The following is a 23,078-nucleotide window of genomic DNA, read 5'->3' on the forward strand; positions in this document are numbered from 1 at the left end:
ATTTAATCGAGGCCTGTCTGGAAAAAGTCCAGCGATTATTAATGTAATGTGAATGGTTTGTGCGACATCGCTGTAACATGGCAGCCAAGGAGGGTAGATTGGAATGTGCATGCATGAACAGTGATGACTTCACTGTACTAGTCAGGGGAGGCAGTAGACGCTGCTGAGTGAGCATGTGTAACTGTGGCCATCACATTCAAAATGACTAAGCAAATATTGTGATGAATCTGCATCAAATTTTGCATTAAGCTTGAATATTCCTCCACGGAAACTCTTCAGATGATTCAGAAGGCTTTCAGGGATGATACAATGAGTTCAGTACAAATAAAAGTGTGGCACAAATGATTCAAAGATAGTTGAGGATCTGTTGAAAGTGATCCACATTCTGGAAGGCCTGCAACAAGCAGAACATCTGAGAATGTTGAATGTGTAGAACTGCAATCAGCAAAGATAGCGACTGACAGTGTGAGAACTAGAGGCTGATCTGGGGATTCCAAAATCTACTGTGTCCAAAAATTTGACCCAGGATCTTGCCAAGAAATATGTCATAGTAAAATTTGTTCCTCAGCTTTTGCTACCAGAACAGAAAGAACATTGTGCTGCAGAGGCTAATGATGTGATTTAAACCATTATCGGTGAACTACATGTCCTTAAGAAGGTCATGACCGAAGATGAATTGTGGGTGTATTGCTGTGATCTAGAAACGAAGGCCCAGTTATCCCAATGAAAGTTGCCCCGTTCTCCACGTCCAAAGAAGGAGCGGCAGAGTTGCAGCAAGATCAAGACCAAGACCATGTTGACTGTTTTTTCTTGTTTGGGAAGGTGTTGTCCATCACAAGTAAGTCCCTCCAGGCCAAACAATTAATAAGGTGTGCTACCTCAGTGTTCTTCGTTGGTCGAGATGCAGTGCCATGAAAATGGCCGCAGCTATGGGCAACTGGTGATGGGCAGCTTTATCAAGACAATGCGCCTGCTCATGTATCATGTCCGCTGCAGAGTGTTTTGGTGAAACATCAAATCAACCAGGTGACTGAGCCCTATTACAGCTCAGATTTGGTGCCCTGTGACATCTGGCTTTTCCCAAAACTAAAACCACCTTTGAAAGGGAAAAGATTTCAGACCATCAATGAGATTCAGGAAAATACGATGAGGCAGCTGATGGCGGTCCTAGGGTGCCTACTTTGAAGGGGACTGAGACGTCATTGTCCTATGAACAATGTTCCTTGTGTCTTCCTCAATAAATGTCTCTATTTTTCATAGTACATGGCTGGATACTTTCTGTACAGACCTTGTGTACAAGACAAATTTTAAAAACTGTTGCCTGCTTATTTATGTGCTTCTCTGAAATTGTCAGAATGTCAAGATGTCAAACTCATAATCCTTGGATTTTAGGAGCTGTTTCAACGTGAGTCACTCTCCCCTCCCTTCTGCCAAAAACACTAGGGGATTTTTCTCTGATTCTCATGTGTAAATCTGATGGGGCTTATGAAGATAAAACCTACATGCAGGTCTCCTTGAATCTGGACCTCCGGGAGTTTTTAAAACTCTCAAGCTAGTCCTTAGTAGTCCTCGGGAATTTGTCGAAGTTACCAGTTAATTGTTCCTACCAGATACTGGCTTCTATAGCTTTGCCTCAGGTAAGCTGATCTTTGCTGTGATTCTCAGTGTTTTCCTGTCTCTCCAGATTTTGGGGTGGTAGTTTGCCTTGTGACCTCAGATCTCTTGGTGCATCTAAGAAAAGTCATTGATTTCAATTTCATAAGCTTATTTTTTTTTGCTATGAAGATGAGAGTGTTGATTTTACAGTTCTTTATGAGTCAGACCTGGAACGGGAGCTCTGGTGCCCGGCAATTCTTGTTTAAAGACATCCCTCTAGGTTAGTGTTCCCTAGCCTTTTTGGCACTAGGGACCAGTTTTGTGGAACACAGTTTTTCAATGGTTTTGGGATGATTCAAGTGCATTATATTCAAGCTCACTTCTTGCTGTGTGGCCCAGTTCCTAACAGGCCTGGACTGGTACCTGTCCATGGCTGGAAGTCGGAAACCCCTGCTCTAGGTGATTCTGATAATGCTAATGGTTGAGAACCATTGATTTAGTCTACTTCCCTCATTTTATAGATGAGACCACTGAAATCCAAAGAGGGGAAGTGACTTCTAAGATTTTATAAAGAGTCAGAACTAGAACCTCAGTCTCTTGACCAGATCATCTTCATGCTGGGTTTTTTTTTTTTTTTTTAATCCTTACCTGAGGATATGTTTATTGATTTTAGAGATTGAGGAAGTGGGGGGTGGAAAGAGAGACATCAATGTGAGAGAGAAACATCCATCGATTGCCTCCTGTATGCACCCCAACTGGGGATTGAACATAGCAACCTAGGTATGTTCCCTGACTGGGGATTGAACCTGAATTCTTTTGGTACCGGGATGACTCTCCAAGGGTTAGGGCTTCCTACTGTTTTTTTGTATTTACATATAGTTACCTTCAAGGCATTCATTATATTTTATATTGAAGGTTCTGGAAATATCTTTATTTTGACGGTTCACTGACTTAAGTCCTTAGTATGCCTCAGATTCATTTTGGGATCTTGAAGCTTGCTTGAAATATTCTCTTTCATACAAATAACAACCCACCCCACAAGTAAACTCTTAATGTAGCATGGCTGTGAGTAAAATATATGTAGAAATTTTTATTTTCTCCATTTATTCTTATAGAAATATGTTAAAGTACCTAGAGGAAAACTTCAGAGCTCTTTAGTGTTTTAGAAAGCCTAATGTGAACCATTATATGGGATGAATCAGCTGTGTCTGTTACTTTTTCCTTCCCATGCGTTTCCATAATTTTATTTTCTTAATTTTAGCAGTTGTATCCCCTTTTCTCTCTCCACATCTCTGTCTGGAGAAGGCTGGGGAATATTTGTTTTAGAGAAGAATTGGCAGACTTTTTCTGTAAAGGACCAGATAGTAAGTATTTTAGCTCTTGCAGGCCATGTGGTCTGTTGTTATACTGGCTCTGCTCTGCCCTTGTAGAAGAAAACAGTCAATCATAGGCAATATGTAAATGAACGGAAATGGCAGTGTTTCAATAAAACTTTCTTTACAAAAACAAGCTGCTTGCATTTAATCCATGGGCCCTAGTTTCCCAGCCCCTCTACAAATTTTATTTTAATTTTTATGTCCCAAAAGATGTTGCTATTTTTATTTATGAATTGTTGCCCCAGCATCACTTTCATTAGATTGCTTTCAAAAGTAATAATAGATATTTTGCTGTGGAACGTTGCATCTTAGTTTTGATTTCTTTTTGGAGATATGAGCTTTCGTGATGTTGAAGAGACAGATTTCCCCCCATCCCCACCTCTAAACAAGGTTTGACTAGGCTTTGTTACTTGTGGTCTCCAAGTGACTCTAACAAGAGGAAAAAAACCCTGTTCACTTACAGTAACTGCTGAGGCAGGCTGTACTAACTGTGGTGCATTGTAAAATGTGTCTTTTAATAAGTTCTTAAAAATAAAGAATACTAGAAAATCTCAAGTTATGGTGTGGTATAGGTGCCCATAGAGTTATTAGGTTAGAGGGATGGTTTTAATTTACTTGAGTCCTTGTCAGGTTGTTTATTGCATGCTTAGGAAAATAGGATATTGGTGTTTGTGCTTTGCAGCTTACACAGGTCTTGGTTGCCATGGCTTTTCATGAACTCCTTAAGATCCCTTTTGGGCTGTGGCTGCCTGGCTAGGATCTGAAGGGACAGATACAGGCTGAGAAGTAGCCCAGGGATGCAGTGGCTATGTGGGCCCAATATCTGTATGTTTTATCAAATGTATGAACTTGAGATTTTGCTGGAGAGAACTCTTGGCCACTTGGGTTAATTATTATATGCTATAATTCATCTTTGTTTTAGAGATGTATGCAATTTGAGTCATTTAAAACTTTTTTGAAAACTGCAAATTACAAAATTGTTTTGGGTGCTTTCCTGTTCTTTGGGAAATACAGCTAACCTTTAATAATGGTGGGTATTTGAAATATTGTAAATTTTAGTAGCAACTACCAATCCATTTAAAAAAGGTCAGTTTACAATATTAGAATACTGAAACTTCGTTTAATTAGAAGGATCTTATGATTAGAATTTAATTATTTCAGGCTAAGAAGAATAACAGAAGGTGACTCTAGAGGGCAGCGCAACTCTGCCAGTTCACGCTTCTGGCATTTAAGTTTTGCTTTGGAAAAATAATCCCTGTGTTCTGAAGTCTTTCCCCACTACAGTGTCCCAATTTGGTAGAATGTGAGCTTTGGAAAGAAGTGTTCTGGTTTGGCTTAGAAAGGTTACTAAGGTAATGTATCATAATTATTGGCCCTAGGGAATATCCATGCTTAGTTTAAAACATAATTGGCTTAGAAAATTTGGAATTGTCTTATTGATTCAACTAAATTGAATAGAGTTTGCTTTTCAAGCACTTGTGGAACATTAACCTAAAGGAATAGTGTATCTTTTCTTTTCAGATACTTGGGGCCAGGAAGTAAATGTACCCTTTATTAGAGAATTCAACAAATGGGAATTTGACTTATTCCGACACATTTAAAAACATCTATTTTTATTTTTTAAAAGACTTTATTTATTTATTTTTAGACGGAGGGGAAGGGAGAGAGAAAGAGGGGGGAGAAACATCAGTGTGTGGTTACCTCTCATGCACCCCCAACTGGGGACTGGCCCACAACCCAGGCATATGCCCTAACTGGGAATTGAACCTGTGACCCTTTGGTTCACATGCCAGCACTCAATCTACTGAGCCACACCAGCCAGGGCCTAAAAACATCTCTTGAAAAGTTGAAAGGTTGATGGGCAAGAGACAACCACACATTGATGTTTCTCTCCCTCTTTTTCTCCCCCCCCCCTAAAAAATAAAGAAAATCTTAAAAAAGGGGGGTGGGGAAAGGTTGAAATCAGATGCTTGATTGCTGACTATATCAGTGTTGAATTTTCCAAAACCTTTCAAATGTTTGCATTCAGCTCAGTCCAAAGTATATTATGCCAACCATTTTCTTTTTTTAAGTTTTAAATTTCTATACATTTTTAGGACACCTAATCTGTATGTTTTATGACTCACACATTAGTCATCAAACATGGTTTGGAAAGAACTGTTTTGAAGTCTAAGGAGTTTTTGGGTCCTTTAAATTTTTTCTCCCTTAAAAGTACAAAAAGAAGATTACAAAGGACAAACTAACAAGATCTTACAATTTTAGGCAAGAAAATTTAAATTTAGGAAACAATTCTTGTGACTGTGTTTCCTGGTGTTCTTACAGTGTGGAAATTATATCTGCTGTTAAGGGTGGCATATGGACATTTGAGATTTTGAACATTTTAATTTTGACCTATTTGCTTAAAGTGTACTTTTTAAAAGTTTTCATTTTCTTTATTGGATCTAGGATAATTCGGGTGAATATGTTTGTTAAAGTACTTGTAAATTCCTGGATGAAAGGCCTTACATGAGTGCAAATAGTGCAAATTTAAGGAACATATCACTATAGGAATTGTTTCTAGTGTGTGTGTGTGTGTGTGTGTGTGTGTGTACAATGGTTTATAGATACCAACCAAAGTAGCTTCTTTTTGCTTTATCTAGTTACTTATTTCCCCATTTTTTTCTACCTCAGGTTGGATAAAATAGTTATTTTGATTTACTTCTTCTTTGTTAAAATACAGATCAGGAATTATTATTATTATTATTATTATTATTATTATTTAGTATATTTTATTGATTATGTTATTACAGTTGTCCTGCTTTTCCCCCCCTTTACTCACCTCTGTCTGGTTACCCCCCTTCTGTCCAGCAATCCCCCTCCCTCTTAGTTCATGTCCATGGGTCATGCATATAAATTCTTTGGTTTCTCCATTTCCTATACTATTCTTAACATCCCCCTGCCTATTTTATACCTGCCAGTTATGCTTCTTAATCCCTGCACCTCTTCCCCCATTCTTCCCCTTCTCCCTCCCAACTGATAACCCTTCAAATGATCTCCATACCTATGATTCTGTTCCTGTTCTGGTTGTTTACTTAGGTTTTTTTTTTATTTTTGTAGGTTCATTTGTTGATAGTTGTGAATTTGTTGCCTTTTTAATGTCATAGTTTTGATCTTCTTTTTCTTAAATAAGTCCCTGTAACACTTCATGTATTAATGGTTTGGTGATGATGAACTCCTTCAGCTATACCTTGTCTGGGAAGCACTTTATTTGTCCTTCCATTCAAAGTGATAACATTGCTGGATAGAGTAATCTAGGCCGTAGGTTCTTGCTTTCCATCACTTTGAACACTTCTTGCCAGTCCCTTCTTGCTTGCAAAGTTTCTTTTGAGAAATCAGCTGATAGTCTCATGGGTACTCCTTTTTAGGTAACTTTTCTCTTACTGCTTTTAAGATTCTCTCCTTATCTTTAACCTTTGGCATTTTAATTATGTTGTGTCTTGGTGTGGTCCTCTTTGGGTCCAACTTGTTTGGGACTCTGTGTGCTTCCTGGACTTGTATGTCTATTTCCTTCGCCATATTAGGGAAGTTTTCTTTCATTATTTTTTCAAATAAGTGTTCAATTTCTTGCTGTTCTTCTTCTCCGTCTGTTACCCCTATGATTTGGATGTTGGCACATTTGGAGGTGTCCCAGAGTCTTCTTATATTACCCTTTTTTTAAAAAAAAATCTTGTTTCTTCCTTCTGTTCTGGTCGAACATTTATTTCTTCCTTATGTTCCAAATGCTGGCATCTTCTCTTCACTGTTGGTTCTCTGTAGATTTTTCTTTATTTCACTTAGTGTAACCATTGTTTCTTCCTTTATGTTGTTGCCATACTAGATGAGTTCTTTGAGCATCCCGATCACCAGTGTTGTGAACTCTGCATCTGATAGGTTGGCTATTTCCATTTTGTTTAGTTCTTTTTCTGGGGTGGCGTTATATTCTTTCATTTGGGCCGCATTTCTTTGTCTCCTCAATTTGGCAGCCTCCCTGTATTTGTTTCTGTGTATTAGGTAGAGCTGCTTTCATTCCCTGTAAAAGGCACCTGTAAATTGTGTGGGGCAGAGCCTTAGGTAATTGGCAGGGTGGGGCAGCCTGCTTTACCACTGTGTGGTTCTGTGTCGGGGGAGGGCTTGAGGGGGTTCTTTTTTTTTTTTTTTTAAGATTTTATTTACTTTTAGAGAGAGGGAAAGGGGAAAGAGAAAGAGAGGAGAGAAGTATCGAGTTGCCTCTCTTGGGCCCCTACTGGGAACCTTGGCCAGCAGCCCAGGCATGTGCCCTGACTGGGAGTCTTGACACGTGACCCCTTGGTTTGCAGGCCAGTATTCAGTCCACTGAGCCGCACCAGTCAGGGTACTGGAGAGGGTTCTTTACTCCTGCCTGGCTTCTGGGAGTTTTGCTTGGCACTCGCCCTGTTTCCAGCCACTTCACCTAGTCCCTGTATGTGACCAGTGCCATTCCAGCTGTTGCCCTGGTGTTGAATCTCAGAGTGGGTAGGTTTGCATACATTTTAAGACCTTTCAGGCTCCTTAAGAGAAGTCTTCTAAAAACCTGGCAATTTGTTCCACTGCCCTAACCCCCACTGATTTTACAGCTAGAAGTTATGGGGATTTATCTTCAGGCACTGGAATCCTGGCCTGTGTGATCTGGCCTGGGTCTGGGATCACTCAGTCCCAAGCTATCCCTCCCGATTTTTATTCACCACATGTGAATGTAGGACCGTGCCTGTTCCACCACTGCCACCCCCTCTCTGCCCCTTCTCCATGTATCCGACCCTCCTGGATGAATGTGGCTTCTTCAAATCCTTGCTTGTTGGACTTCCATGCAGTTCATTTTTCTGACAGTTCTGGGTGTTACTTGTTCTAAAATTTAGTTGTAATTCCTTTTTGTGGTTGCGCAAGGAGGCAAAGTATGTCTACCTATGCTTTTCTCTTGACCAGAAGTTTTAGGAGTTATTTTTAATGATCGTGTCCCCCACATTTCTTAGCAATGTTAAAACTGAAGTACAGTTAGGAAACAGACATGAGTATTGTATATTAGCTTTGGTTATTGGTGTTGGGTATCAGCTTCACATTTAGTACCACATGTGTTTTAGTATCATCTGTTTTCCATCCTAATCACAGAGAATAAGACAAAATATCTATTCACGTGAATAAAATATATAACTCACATCAGAGCTTTCACCTGAAATTGTGTGTTTTAAAATTGGTATGGTATGTAGGTAAGCCAGAGTTTTATTTTTATGAGAAAAATATGAAATTAATTACATAGAATATTTTTTGAGGAAGAAAGATTTAGGTTGAATAGTCATTTACACTGTACCTAGAAACAGAAAGTAAAATTTTTAAGCAGCTATAACATGTAGAGAAAGCAACTAAATTCCTATTTTGCAAAGGATTTGAGAGATGTTGCCTAATTCTCAAACTTGAAATTAACAGACTTGTTAAATTTGTTTTTTTAATTCTAGCAAATGACAGAACATTAGTGAAGATAGTATTACTCAGTTTTTTAAAAATGTAAATTGCCAAAGTCTCTGGTGTTTTGAAATATATTAGATAAACTTTTCTTAATCTAATATTTAAATACCATTTAAGGTCATTCCATTCTATTTATGAATTATATTCAGTATATATCCCTCAATTTTTTCCTCACACTTTTGAAAACTTCCCTATGTACAGTCCCCTAGGTCCATTCTTTGGAGGAAATTTTAGTTACTATTTTCTTCCAATTTATCCCAATTTACCCAAACTCATTGTTTTGGTTTCCCTAATTTACCTGTTTTGTTCTCCAATTTGTTGATTTTGTTTTTGTTCTCTTTGATGGAGTAGCTCCTTTTGCTCTAGAGAAGAACTTTCTTAAATCTGATTATAAAATGTCTTGAATTGTCTGTCCAGATGTCTTCTTTTATATGAATACACACCTTTAGGCATCACTTAAGAGAATACATGTTACGGTTATAGCAACTTCAGATCTGCAACATTCCATGAAACAGAGATGTCAGGTGATCAATGCTAGCAGGACTTTACTTCCAGTTACAGATTTGCCCATCAGAACATATTTCCTTTCAGTAGTTACACACTGTCTGGACTTGCTGTTGCCCAGTGCTTCTTAATAACATGTTCTGTAAGTCTCTGACTATAGCTAGCACAGGGGTAGGCAAGCTTTTTCTGAAGAGGGCCAGATAATGACTTGTGGGGTTTATGGCCCAGGTAGTCTCTGTGACAACTATTCAGCCTTACCTTTATAGCATAAAAGCAGCCAAAGACAGTATTTAAGTGAATGGATTTGACTGTTTCCAATAAAATTTTATTTGTGGACACTGAAATGTTAATTTCACATAATTTTATGTGTTACGAAGAATTATTCTTCTTTTGATTTGTTTTTCTCCAAATATAGAAACCATTCTTTCCTTTATGGGCCATTCAAAAGCAGGCTTGGCTGTTTGACCATTAGCCCATATGTTGCCAAATGCTGAACTAGTAACCTGAAGAAGGAGGTACAGAGAGAAGTGTTTACTTATTGACAACTTTAATTATGTACATACCCAAGATTGTTTTTGTTACTATCAAAAATGAAATAAATATTAATATGATAGAAGGTATAAAGGATGTCATATCTTTTATTTTTTTAAATATATATATATATTTTTATTTTTAGAGAGAGGGTAAGGGAGGGAGAAAGAGAGGGAGAGAAATAATGATGTGAGGAAAAACATCAATAGGTTGCCTCTTGTATGTGCCCCATCTGGAGACTGAACCTGCAACTCAGCCATGTGCCCTGACTGGGAATGGAACTGGCCACCCCTTGCCTTGTAGGACAACGCTCAACCAACCCGCACTGCTCAGGGCCTAAATGATGTCATTTCCAATGGTAACTTTAAAGTTGGGTTTAGCCATATAGCAGATTAAATTTGGTTTCCATGACATATTAAATGTGGAAAATTGCCAGGGCTCTGAAACAAAATCTTTGATATACACATTGTCAAAAGGCTAGAATGGACAGAAATTGTATAGATTTGGTTGATAAAAAAAAGCTTCATTTAAGGGAAGGAACTGCCTTCAGGGCTGTTTTAGCATGTGATTTTTATTTCTGTGTATTCTGTCCCTACCTACTGGTTTGTGCCATCTAACGGTGGCAGTTCAGTTCTGGAAAGTAGATTGTCTCTACTTTTGATTCTTTCTTGGCATTGGAGTTTTTTATCAGAAGTACTGAAAGACCCAAACTGTCTTCTGTACTGGTAGGGATTACTTTCCTTCCCCTTCAATGTAAAAATACAGTTTGTTAGCTTTTGCTGGCATTAAGTAGTGCTTGGACACTATATGTTTCACAGCAGACGTTTTTTTCTACTTAACAATGTGAGCAGTTGGTTAATTTGAAGAACTGTTACTTCTGTTGATCCTCACTATGGCAAAAATCAATGTACACAGCACAGTCTGAATTAATAGGGCTCAAACTCATTAGGCCATGAAAGTGGTTTCTTCAACAGTGAACCTTTTAAAGACCTTGTCAGATAGTATCCTAAAACACATACCAGGAAAAATATGGTTAGCACTTAAAAATATTTTTTGTTTCAGTGTTTATAATCTTTCTTTTTAAAGCCTCCTAAAATAACTTCTAGGGTTGCTTCTATATTATATTTAGAGGGAAAAAATTGTATTTGTATGTTCTTTATTGAGCCATAGCCATTCAATCTAATTACTAAGTTCTTAATAAAAAGCCCTTTCAGACACTGAAAAACATTTTATTTTTTTATTTCTGGGTATATTCTGGCTGAGTTGTTAGATTTTCTTCTCTGTTGTCATTCTGTAATTTTATCCTTCTCTGCCTCTTCACTCCCACTTCCTCTTCCACCTCCTTGTTTTGGTAATGGTTGGGTGATTTGATGATGTCTGTGAGGTATTCAGGATTTGATAGTTGTGTAAGTGCAGATCAGCATTACCTTCTAAGACTCCTCTTACCTCTAATGAAAGTTCTAATTGGATTGTGCTGAGGCTAGTATGTGATAGGTAGGTTAAGGGTCAAAATGGGAAACCAAATTGACTAATAAATTGACTTTCTATGTTAGGTACTTTAAATTTTTTTTATTTTTTTGTTGTTCAATTATAGTTGTCTGCGTTTTCTCCCCACCCCTCTACCACACTCCAGCCAAACCCACCTCCCTCTCCAGCTTCCACCTTCTCCCTTGGTTTGGTCCATGTGTCCTTTGTACTAGTTCCTGAAAACCCTTCTCCCCTCTGTCCCTTCCCCACTCCCCTCTGGCTATTGTTAGATTGTTCTTAATTTCAATGTCTCTGGTTATATTTTGTTTGCTTTTTTTTTTCTGTTGATTATGTTCCAGTTAAAGGTGAGATCATATAGTATTTGTCCCTCACCACCTGGCTTATTTCACTTAGCATAATGCTCTCCAGTTCCATCCATGCCGTTGCAAAGGGTGTAAGCTCCTTCTTTCTCTCTGCTGCGTAGAATTCCATTGTGTAAATGTACCATAGTTTTTTGATCCGCTCATTTGCTGATGGGCACTTAGGTTGCTTCCAGCACTTGGCTATTGTAAATTGTGCTGCTATAGACATTGGGGTGCATAGGTTCTTTTGGATTGGTATTTCAGGGCTCTAAGGGTATAATCCCAGCAGTGGAATAGCTGGGTCAAAAGGCATTTCCATTTTTAGTTTTTTGAGGAAATTCCATACTGTTTTCCACAGTGGCCACACCAGTCTGCATTCCCACCAACAATGTACTAGGGTTCCCTTTGCTCCACATCCTCTCCAACATTTGTTTGTTGATTTGTTTATGTTGGTCACTCTGACCCGTATGAGATGGTATCTCATTGTGGTTTTAATTTGCATCTCTCTGATGGCTAGTGATGCTGAGCATCTTTTCATATGTCTCTGGGCCCTCTGTATGTCTTCCTTGGAGAAGTGTCTATTCAAGTCCTTTGCCCATTTTTTAATTGGGTGGTTTGTCTTCCTGGAGTGGAGTCGTGTGAGTTCTTTATATATTTTGGAGATCAGGCCCTTGTCTGAGGTATCCTTGGCAAATATGTTTTCCCATACTGTTGGTTCTCTTTTTATTTTAATGCTGTTTTCTTTGGCCATGCAGAAGCTTTTTATTTTGATGAGGTCCCATGGGTATTTTTAAATTTTGAGGTGCAGAGCCTAAATTTAAATCCTGATTCTGAGACTTATTAACTGCATGGCTTTATTGAACAGATAATATTCAATACCTTTATTGCTCAGTTTGTCCATTTATAAAATGGAGATAATATTCAATAGGAACAGGGTCCTAAATATAAAGTAGTTAGAGCAGTACCAGGCACATAGCACTCAGTAAATATTTGTATTATCATCGTTGTTATCCACATTTTAGATGGAAAATGGCTAATGTGGGTTTTAAGCAGGAAAGGGACATTGGAATTGAATTTCAGAAAGATTGCTTTCATAGTAAAGGGGAAGACATAGTCAGGGCCAGGTAAGCTAAGGTAGAGGCAGGAAGATCAGTGTTATGGGTTCAATTGTGTCCTCTCCAGATCCATATGTTTGAAGGCCTGACTCAGCTGTGTGATGTCGTTTGGAATTCAGGCCATTAGGGTGGGCCCTAATCTAATATAATTGGTGCCCGTGTTACAATGGGAAATGTAGACACAAGATATACACACATAGAGGAGAAAAGGACGTGAAGAGACACGGGGAAGATGGCCATCAACAAGCCCAGGAAAGAGATCTGAGAACAGATCCTTGCTTTACATTCTTCAGAAGGAAGCAACCCTGTGGACACCTTGATCTTAGACTTTGAGGCTCTAAAACTATGAGACAATAAATTTCTACAGTTTAAGCCACTCAGTTTGTGGTACTTTGTTAGGAAAGTCCTAGGAAACTAATACAATCAGCTAGGGAGATAATGAGTTTCAAAACTGTGGCGGTGGTGGTGGTGGTGGTGGTGGTGGTACTGAAGACAAGGAGAGATGTTTAAAACGCACAACCAGCCCTGACTGGTGTGGCTCAGTGGATTTGGTGTTGGCCTGCGAACCAAAAGATTGGGAGTTCGAGTCCTGTTCAGGGCACGTGCTGGGGTTAGGGTCAGGTCCCTGGTTGGGGGCGTGCAAGAGGCAACTGATTCCTGCATCAGTGTTTCTCTTCTTCTCTTTCTTCCTCCCTCCCCCTCTCTCTAAAAGTAAATAAAAATCTTTAAAAAAATTTTAAAAAATGCTGAACCAGTAATTCTTAGTAACTGATTGTGAGAAGGCAGGAGGAGTAAGAGGTGGTTTTGCTTGAGGGGATGGTGGTGCCACTAACTGATGATACTGAAAAGCACATGGGGAGGATATAGTGTGGGGAACACGTTGAGTTTGTGGACACTCTGTATCTGAAGCTTAGGGAGGTCATGTCTAGAGATTAGGTAATAATCAGTTAAGTGAGCAGGGGTTGAGAACATTGGAAGGTGAAATTGCTTAGACTGTGTGGTGTATGAATAGGAGTCCAAGATAGGTTCTCTGATGAAAACTCACATTTAAAAGTGGCAGGCAAAAGAGGGTACTGTGGGACAGAAAAAAAGAGCTGACCAGAGACATAAAACTCGATGGTGCCGAGGGCTGCTAAGAGTGGAAGACATAAATCAGTAGCATTTCTAGTTTGCATGTTGAGGTGATTTTGTCACAGGCCCCAGCAGCCCATATATAGGCACTCATATTTTTAGTGCTTATTAAATGTCAAGCTTTGTGTTTAATCTCATTACAACTCTAAGTAAGGTACTGTTACTTACAGATGTGTAAACTGAGGCTTGGAAAAATTAAGTGACTTGCCTCAGATACATGGTGAGTAGGCAGTGAAGTCAGGATTTGAAACCAGGTGGGCTGACTCCTGAGCCTGAGTTCTTAATTACTGTATGAGGGTGCCTCCTAACCCAAATTCAGGGTTGAACATTTTTTAGGTAATTAAGAGGCAGGAACAAAGGAAATTGAGGGATGAGGATGCTAGAAAAAGCTTTGGAATGAAAAGGGAATGTTCAGTTCTGTGCCAGGAGTGATAGTTTGGAACTGGAGTGCTCAATGAAAGCCAAGAGGGTGACAGGAAGGTTGGGCAGGAAGAGCGAGTTCTGTCAACAGGGAACGCAGACCAAAGACTTCTCTTACTGAAACTGAAGGCTGAATTTCTAAGAACCTAAAAAGTCATTTTGTCATTTTCTTGTACCAACCCCCTCAACCTCCAAAAGCAAATGAAATAAAAACTTACTGAGATTTTGATGGAAATCATTTTAATTAATTTGAGGAATAAGACAGGACTTCTTCTCGTAGGAACATTAAATTTATCTATTCAAGCCCTCAATAAAATAAATATATAAAAATTATTATTTTTATAGGACAAATACAATTTTATTTATATACATCCTTTGTGTTTCCTCTTAAACTTATACCTTAGAATATTATTTGTCTTGTAAACCTCCCCAATTTCGAATAAGTTATTATTAGTCTTGGAAAAACAGTTTATTTCGCTTTATTGCATGTGTGTCATTTAGTTCAGTAGCAAGGTAAACTCATGCTAAATCTTGTCATGATCCAGACATGAGGATGGGGTCTCTTGTCTCCAGAACAGAATGACTTTCCAGAAATAGTTCATTTGTGTGAAGTTTGCTAAATTCATCCAATACATCATTACTTTTATACCTGAAACTAGCCAAATTCCTGGACCCAGGATTCCTGCTGTGACACATAATCAAGAGATTCCAGTTATCAGCTAAGTCTCCTGAACCCACAGACTGATGGGCTATAGTACTGGTCTTTGTGTCTTGCCTGATGACAGTCTAGTCATTACCTAGAAGGCTTGGGGATTGGGGGGAGGATGCTGCTTGTCCTGGGAATGTGCTGAGCACCACAGCTTAGTAATCAAAGCCACAGTTGACTCAAGATGTCTGCTTCTTCAGGGTTGTATTTCATTCTGCAGTGTACCAGAGAATGTTTATGAAATACATAGTGGTTAAGGGACGAGCTAGGTAGTTCAGTCCTATGGCCTACTGTCTCTATCCATGTGTATCTGGCTATGCCTGTATAGAGTTTGCATTCATGATGACGACTTGCTTGTTGGCTCTTTTTAAGAATAGAAGAGAAAAGAGTAAATTCTATCAAGTTTTTCATTTGCTAAATTTTATCTTATAAAGTACTCCCTTCAGTTGTAGAAAGTTTGTTTTGTTTTAAATAGTTCAATTGTAATAAAGACTCCTGTGTACCAAATAATGGGCAAACATGTGCAAACACTTGCTATTTGCATTTTTGGCAGTACTATGTCTCTGAAGGTAGGATGTATGAAATATTCCTTTTGATAGAATTGATGATTCCCATACTGAATCGTGGAATTTGTTTTCTTTCAGTAACTTTCAAGAGGAGTAGATGAGGAAGTGTACCTCAAAAATTTTTTTGATTTGTATTTGAATTGTGAGATTGTCTATTATCATACAGTTCATTGAGTCACTTTAGTTAAAGTATACAAGAGTACTTTGGAGCCTAATGCAATATAAATATCCAGAAGATTGCATCTGTTCTATATAATCTGAGTCCCTTTCTCAATCTAGAATTGTTGTTTTCTTTAGGCATTTGCACCAGATATTATGATAGTCTTAAAATCACCCCGTGTTGGTGGAGTTTAGCCAGGCAGAAACCTGACTAAAACATCATAGGAAGATAAGGAGGTGAGACAGTGAAATATGTTGGTGAGAGTATTTCATAGATGGCTGGCCTTTGCTGGATTTCGAGTCAACAGAGGCCAATAATGGATTCGATGGCAGTAGTTGAACTTAGCAAGTTGGTTTTCGGTTGGAATAAGTTGGAAAGTCCAGAGGATGGAATGTTCTTCAAAAAATGAAGGTTGTTGAGACTTAAGTAAGGCATTTAAACGTTGTTGGTCTCTTACTCTTTCCCTCTTAGCTCTACACACAATTGGCTAATGATGTCTTTCAGATGCTCTTTTTGCCCCCTCTGTGCTCAGCTCTGTCCCAGGAAAAGCTATCAGGGATAACTGTCTTCACCCTACTCCCTTTCTTTGACTCATACTGGGCTTGACACACTAACTCCCTTGTCCTTATTCTTTTCTTACCCATCTAATTCCACCTCAGGCAGCATTTATTGTCCATCTTTTCTGCTTTGTCTTTCAGTTCCTCCTTGGTTATCTCAGGGAAATATTTCTTTCCAAAAACTGACCCTGATTATGGCTGGTTAGATATAGAAACTGGAGCTAGGGACACCTGCAGTACGGAAGAGGGCAGCTGTGCCTTTTAAACATAAAAGCAGATATCTGAGAGAACCTCTTCACAGCCCTTGAAAATATCTACAAGACCCATTTAAACCCTCTGTAAGTCTCTCTCCCTTCATTAATTAAGTGTTTTGCCTCAAATACCAACATTTAAAAATAAATAGACAGTGCTCAATTCCTTTCAAGACTTGTATAGGTATTCAGCAATATTGTTTTATATAATTTTTCATTGGAAAATATATGTCAGTGTCTTAATGGATTTAGTATGTTAGTGACATAGCCTGGAAATATAACAACAGTTTTTAAATTGTTTATGTGGAAATGTGAATGTTTAATAATGAATCCTCATTGAACTTTTAGAATATACTGAAGTTATGAATTGAGGACAGCCAGTGTTTTATAAGTTGTCTAAAAAGTAGTCACGTTTTTTCTCCTTTTCCTGACTTATGCCCCCTCCCCTCATTTAATCATCATCTAGTGCTGTTGATTAGGCTTCCTCAGTCTTTCTTGATCTCATCCTCAATGCTACATATACCCAATTCCAGGCTCACGTAATCTCCTATGGAAATGTTGCCTTAGATTCAAGACCACCGTGGTTGCTTCCACTTAACACTCTCTTCCAGTTTGTTGTCCATGCTTACAGCAAAGATGACCTTATAAAATCAAGTCTGATTATCACTCCCTTGATTAAAGCCTTTTGATAGCCTTTGAAGCACCCATATGAGAAGAAGGGAGACTGCAAGATGGCAGGGACCTTAGAGTGTCACGTCTTAGGAGCCCTGCCTTAGAAAAACATCTGCCAGAGAGAGTAGTCCATCCTACTAGTAAATATGGTCTAATCAGGGTCCTCAATGTGATTGCTCATAGTAGTAGTTCTTTTTCACTGGTCAGAATAGAGTGAAGGGTGACCAGTAGGTCCTTGGGATATTTTTGGATTTGAAATGGAAAGTCCTTTGTCCTGGGAAACAGGGACATTTGGTCACCGTAGGTGGGAGAGCTAGGAAGAATGTGAATTTTAAAGATTTTATTTTATTTATTTATTTTAGAGACAGGGCAAGGGAGGGAGAGAGAGAGAGGAAGAGAAACATCTGTTGGTTGCCTCTCTTGTGTCCCCACTGGCTTGCAACCCAGGTATGTGCCCTCACCTGGAGTCAAACAGGTGACCTTTCAGTTTGCACGATGACACCCAACCCACTGAGCCATACCAGTCAGGGTAAGAATGTGAAATTTAAAATTTATCATTTAGTGTCTTATTTCTGGGCCTTTGCACCCACAATTCCCTCTGCCTAGAATATACAATTGTCTAATTGATTCTCATTCTTTCAAGTCTCAGTTAAATTGTTCCAGTGGCCTTTAGACTAGTTTATAGACAGTACTTGACCCAGCATAATACTGATCACTCTGGATGTGATTGCTTGTTAATTAGGAAGGCAGTGCCATTTGGGGCAGTGGTGTGCTTCCCTGGTGGCCATTAGAATCACCTGGAACTTTCTAAATTTTAAAAACAATCCACAGTTCTTGGTGGCCAAGATTGAGGCTAACTGATAGGTAGTAGAAAGGATAGGAGTAAACTTGAGAGCCAGAGAAACATTGATTCAAATTCTGGCTCCATTTTCATTTATTCAATTATTTGTAAAGTACTTTTTGTTAGGCTCAGTGCTAGGAGTATAGACATGAAATAAGGTAGATGGCTTGTAGCTATGGCACCCATACCTTAAAGCAGGGGTGTTAAACTCATTTTCACTGGGGGGGCCATATCAGCCTTGAGGTTGCCTTCAAAGGGCCGAATGTAATTTCATCTCCTTAACAGCTAAGGAGTAGTTATATTTATACAGTCCTAAAATTATTTGAGTCCTTTTTCCACCGTAGCATTGTTCCCTTAACATCAGTCATTCGCTCTATATATCCTCATGATTTTTACTAGTTTTGTGTACATATCACTGGCATTGTCATTTAGTATTTTAAAAGTCCTAACTTTTTGCACTGAATGTTTGCTTTAAAGTGAAACTTTATATCAACACTAAAATTAAAAGGCCTATGTCACTTACTGTAAGTAGAGGGTAACTAAAATTGAATATAATAGAAACAAAACAAACTTCAAAAAATAACATTTACAAAAGTGTATTTATAAAAGTAAATTACTCCATGTGAGAAATAGAGCTGCTTATGATCATTTAGTAATAAGTTACTATCCAGATCCATGTCATGGCTATTAAAGACAGAAATGAGAGTTTTGCATTAATAAGATGATTTGGTTTTGATATTTACTAGCACTGAGAGACCCATTTCTGACATCCCATTGGCCCAAGTCAGGTGTCTCTCTTATGCCCAAGAGACAAGGTTTTAAGAAACTGTTGGGTGGGTGGGTAGGGTGAAACCTTACTGACCAATCCTCTCACATCCTGGAATCTTCTGTAAGACAAGAAGGTCACAGGCTGTGTTGACAGGCCTAGGAAAGCAGACCCTCTGCAGTGCTCCCAGCTGTTACGAGAAGACAGTGTTAACCTTCTAAACTGTGACAGCATAGGGCAGTGATCTTCAAAGTGACATGCTTCTCCAAGGAACATTATGTTCAGGATGACCCCCTGGGGTACAGGAGAAACACTAAGGCTCTGATTTCTAAATTTTAGTAGCCTGGATGTACTTCATGTACAAATGTACATACTTTGGGATGTGTGCTTCTTGTCTACTCTTCGAATGTTAAAATTGTAAGAATACTTCTATAAATGGCCTCTGAGACTGCCCTTGACCTTTGACCTTATTGCTAATAGGACTATTACTAGTCCTATTTTCTTCTATCCATTTCTTCTACCCCCAAATTCCTCCTGCCCCTCTCGCCTATTTGCTGTTTCCTGAAAGGCTGCTGAACCACCAGCCTTTGCCCTGGTCATTCCCTCTGTTAGGGGTTCCCTTCTCCAGAGATACACTTTACCCTCTTGGCTAACTTCCTCATCTCTTTAAAGGGTTCGCTCAAATGTCCTTTCTCAATGACCACCCTACTTTAACCACCCATTTCAGTACTGCAGCTGGTGTCTTGCTCCTTGCATGTTCTTTCTTATCCTTATCTTGCTGTACTTTTTGTTAACACTTACTGCTTTTGGATATACTGTATGCTCTGTTAGTATGTGTTTTATCTGTTCTTGTTTGTTTCCTCCTGTAGAATGTAAAATCCATGAGGCCAGAACTTTTTTGCTTACAGGTGTGTTCCAAATGCTTTTGAATGGTGCCTGTTGAATACATTTTTGTTGAATGAATAAAGCATCCGACACATAGTAGGTTCAGTAGGTTTCCTTTAATGAGTGAATAAATTATTTAGGAAGATTGGAATAGAAACATATCTAACGTGTCATGCCCTGAAGTAGCTCCATGTAGCAGTGGAGACCAATAAATCAGAAAACAAATTTTAAACCTGTGAGAATTGCAGCAGTAGAATTTTGTAGGGGGGTAGAGAGGGGCCATTGAGAAGAGTGTGATTAACTCTCCGGGGGGGGTGGAGGCCCTTTAAAATCAATGCATCTGAAAGGGATGAATCTAAATGTAAAAGCTTTAAACATGTGGAAACCTGCATACGCTTACTTGAACCCTGTTTATCTAACATGTATTTACAATGGACTTTGAAAAGAGAAGGAAGATTTATATTACCAAGATTACTAATTTATTTTTTGTTTGTTTTTAAAGAATTAGATGAATAGTAGTCTGCTCTTGGAGAAAAATCTTTAGGAAATTTTCAAGTGCATTTTCCCCTCCCTGGGCAAACTATTAACTGGAAAGGAAGGTACTGTTTCATGCTTCATCAATCCCAGTTCCTCTCTTCCTGCTTCACTCTGTGCTTTCTATGCCTCAGTCAAATCTGGGTTATCTTCAACCAGCTGATCGATCCATGAGTGTTTAATTCTTTAAACTCACTATGTACCTAGCATTGTAAATAGAAAAATAGTATCTCTGTGTGAGATATGTAGGGGTGGAAATTGCTTACTAGAAAGAAACACATTGATCTGTTAAAAAAAATTAAAACCTCTATTCCTTCGCTGATTATATAGGGAGCATATAAATAAGTGTTTTGAAAAATGTGAGTTTTTCATCTGTTAACTGTAGATAGTTCTATTTTTACTAGTCCAGAGTAAACAGAAATGAGGAAAATTATTTGAATACAGTGCTTGTGACCCCATAGAAATTCTTTCTTTGTTAGACACTCTTTCTTCATCTTTCCTCTAACTTGAATTAAGCAGATGGCATATATCCATCATTTGTCCCTCTGTCTGTGTTATGTTTACTGGTGTTATTTCAATAATTTCATTAGTTCTGCTTTGGTAAATATATAGTAGAATGCCTGTTGGAAATATATCTGTCCTCCCTTCCCTCTCCTTTTGTTTCTACTATATCTTGGGCCTCTTTGGATATTTAATAATACCTGAAGGACATAAATTGGGAATAAAAATAATCGTTTAGTGATGGATCATTTCATTTCATCAAAATCTACGGCCAGAATGCTTAGGCAATAGCATTTTGACATTGTGTGGCCACTGTGTGTCCCCACTGCACTCTCAGTCCTGGGGAATGAATGGTGAAAGGGAGGGAGGAGGCAGGGAAGGGGTTTGCTGCTGAGACAGGCACTGCCTGTTTTGATAGATGCTCTGCCTGCAGGACCCAGGCTCGTATCTGTCCAGACACACTCCTCCTCCCTTCATATAAATAATTCAGCAGTAGCGTTAACAAGGATGAAAAGCAAAATGTTGATTTTCCTGCCTCCCCTCCCCCATTTTTACAGAGTAATGTGCTTTGTAAACAAATAATGAATTGCTAACCTTGCTGATGGGGTGATTTAGACCCAAGCTGATTGCTTTAATCAGGTTCTTAGAGAGTTCATGATCACAATGCTAATAGCATTCACAATGAATAGCATTCATTGAGCATTTCTTGTGGGCCAGCTCTCAGTGCTTTACTCGAATCATTTCATCATTGTGATCACCCTATGTAGTAGGTACAATTAATAATCGACATTTTACAGATGAGCATATTGAGACTTGCTCAAGGTGACCCTGTTAGTAAAGCATAGAGCAGGGACAACCTTGGCCATATGTCTCCAGAGCTGCTGCCCTTTACCACTTGGCTAAATTGCATGCAGGATGGGAAGCTCAGTGAAGAGCTAGGGATGAAAAGGTGCACCTTCTCTTGGAGCCTCACTCGTCATTCAGACTCTCCTGGAAAAATACACAGAACTAAACTTCACCATTGGTGAAATGAAACAACAGTTTTATCCCAGGACTGAAAAATATTTCAACTGACTAGTGTCTAGTTTGAGATCAGAGATCATTGTTTGGCACTGTTGCTTTTTCTGGTCATGAATTAGAAGACACTTCTGCCTTGGCCTGTCTAGTTGCCTGATTTTTCTGAACTTTGCCCCACTTCCTTGTGGAAACAGGCACACTGCCTCACCTGGTGGGGACAAAAAAGCAGCAGGGCGAGAGACTGCATTATCACTTGACCTTATCTTAAGAAGATCTGTAAAGTTCTAGAAACCTAACAGCTTTAGAATTTATAACTTTAGGAATTTATGTGAAAGGCTCATTATTTCCTAAGGTTAATTGACTGTTCTTTCTTTCATGTGTCATACCTGCTCTTGTTCTTACTCTCACGTTGTCTCTGAGCAAAAAAAAAATGGAGGCTACAACAAGGATACTATTGGTAAAACAGATGTTTCTTACTTGAAATTGCATGCACTTATGGTCTTGTGTGTTAACTACTCTTAACAACTGTGTTTACTATTGAAACTGGAAACACAGACTTTGATTATAGTTTAGCCAGCTTTTCCTGTACTGCTCTCCTGTAAATTGGTTATTTTTAGTTTAAATTTTTGCTTCAAGCCCTTTCCCACTACTTAATTGACTCTTCAATCACCACTTGCAGTGCACATGTCAGCATTCCATGGTTGCTAAACACACACCGTATAGTTGGCACAACGGCAGGTTCACTGTGAATTACTGGATTCTTTCTGTTGCTTTTAATACTGGAATTAGGATCCATTCTGGTTTCCTTCCAGTTATTTAATGGACATCTAGAGAGTGTTATGTCTGTCTCTTGTCAAAGTTTATCCTAATAGCTCTTGGTGGTCATAGTAAAAAGAATCCATCTGAAACTTAACAGATTAAAAATGAAATAGATATCTTAGTATTTGTTTTGCTGCTGCCTAATGATACTTCTGTTTGAGACATTGAATACTTTCAAAGCACAACCTTTAAAGTGTGTTCCCACATCTTAATTTGCCACTTGGCACATTTAGTTCTAACAAATCAGGGCAAATTTTGTTTCACAAGAATCTGATCGCCAAGCTTTAATTTAGGTCTTCTTAGAGGATTATTAATGAACTTGAGAAGTGTATGGGAACACTCTTTATTGACAAAACAATAGCATTAAAATTCAGCAGTATTCTCAATCAAAGACAAGGCATAGGGTTTGGGAGATACTGAAAAACACCACTGTTAACCTAATGGTAAGCTTCTAATTTTGCCTCTAACTGGTATTTGAAAACACCCTTGATTTTCCTTTATTTTATCCACCTTATTTTCTTTAAAAAAAATCACACTTTTAGCTGATTATAGAACATAATTTTGAATAAACAAAAGCGTAAAATGCTAATATTAAAAATTTATGTTAGGGTGGGGTGGAGGGATGGGGAGAAAAGGCATGCAATTGTAATTGAATAACAATAAAAATTAAAAAAAATTTATGTTAAATTCTTTGAAGCTAGATAGTGTATTTACATTTTTGCAAAATCTGTTTAGTTGGTGACATTTTTCTCACTTATGTATACTAAAATTACAGTGATTGAATTTGGTTGTTATATCATTTATATTT

The 23,078-nt window shown here is 38.5% G+C and overlaps 1 protein-coding gene across 6 annotated transcripts in view; it reads left to right on the forward strand.

Annotated features, from left to right (window-relative positions):
• Positions 1-23,078, forward strand: part of RERE (arginine-glutamic acid dipeptide repeats) — a 392,196-nt gene that overhangs the window by 81,371 nt on the left and 287,747 nt on the right. The window contains exon 1 of one of the 6 annotated variants that reach the window (XM_053920117.2): positions 819-838. The exons of the other annotated variants lie outside the window; for them this stretch is intronic. The gene's annotated coding sequence lies outside the window, so the exon portion shown is untranslated. Of the gene's footprint in view, positions 1-818; positions 839-23,078 lie in introns of those variants that run through there. 6 annotated transcript variants of the gene reach the window in all.

Source organism: Desmodus rotundus, chromosome 3, assembly GCF_022682495.2.
Source record: "Desmodus rotundus isolate HL8 chromosome 3, HLdesRot8A.1, whole genome shotgun sequence".
In the NCBI taxonomy this organism is placed as follows: domain Eukaryota; kingdom Metazoa; phylum Chordata; class Mammalia; order Chiroptera; family Phyllostomidae; genus Desmodus; species Desmodus rotundus.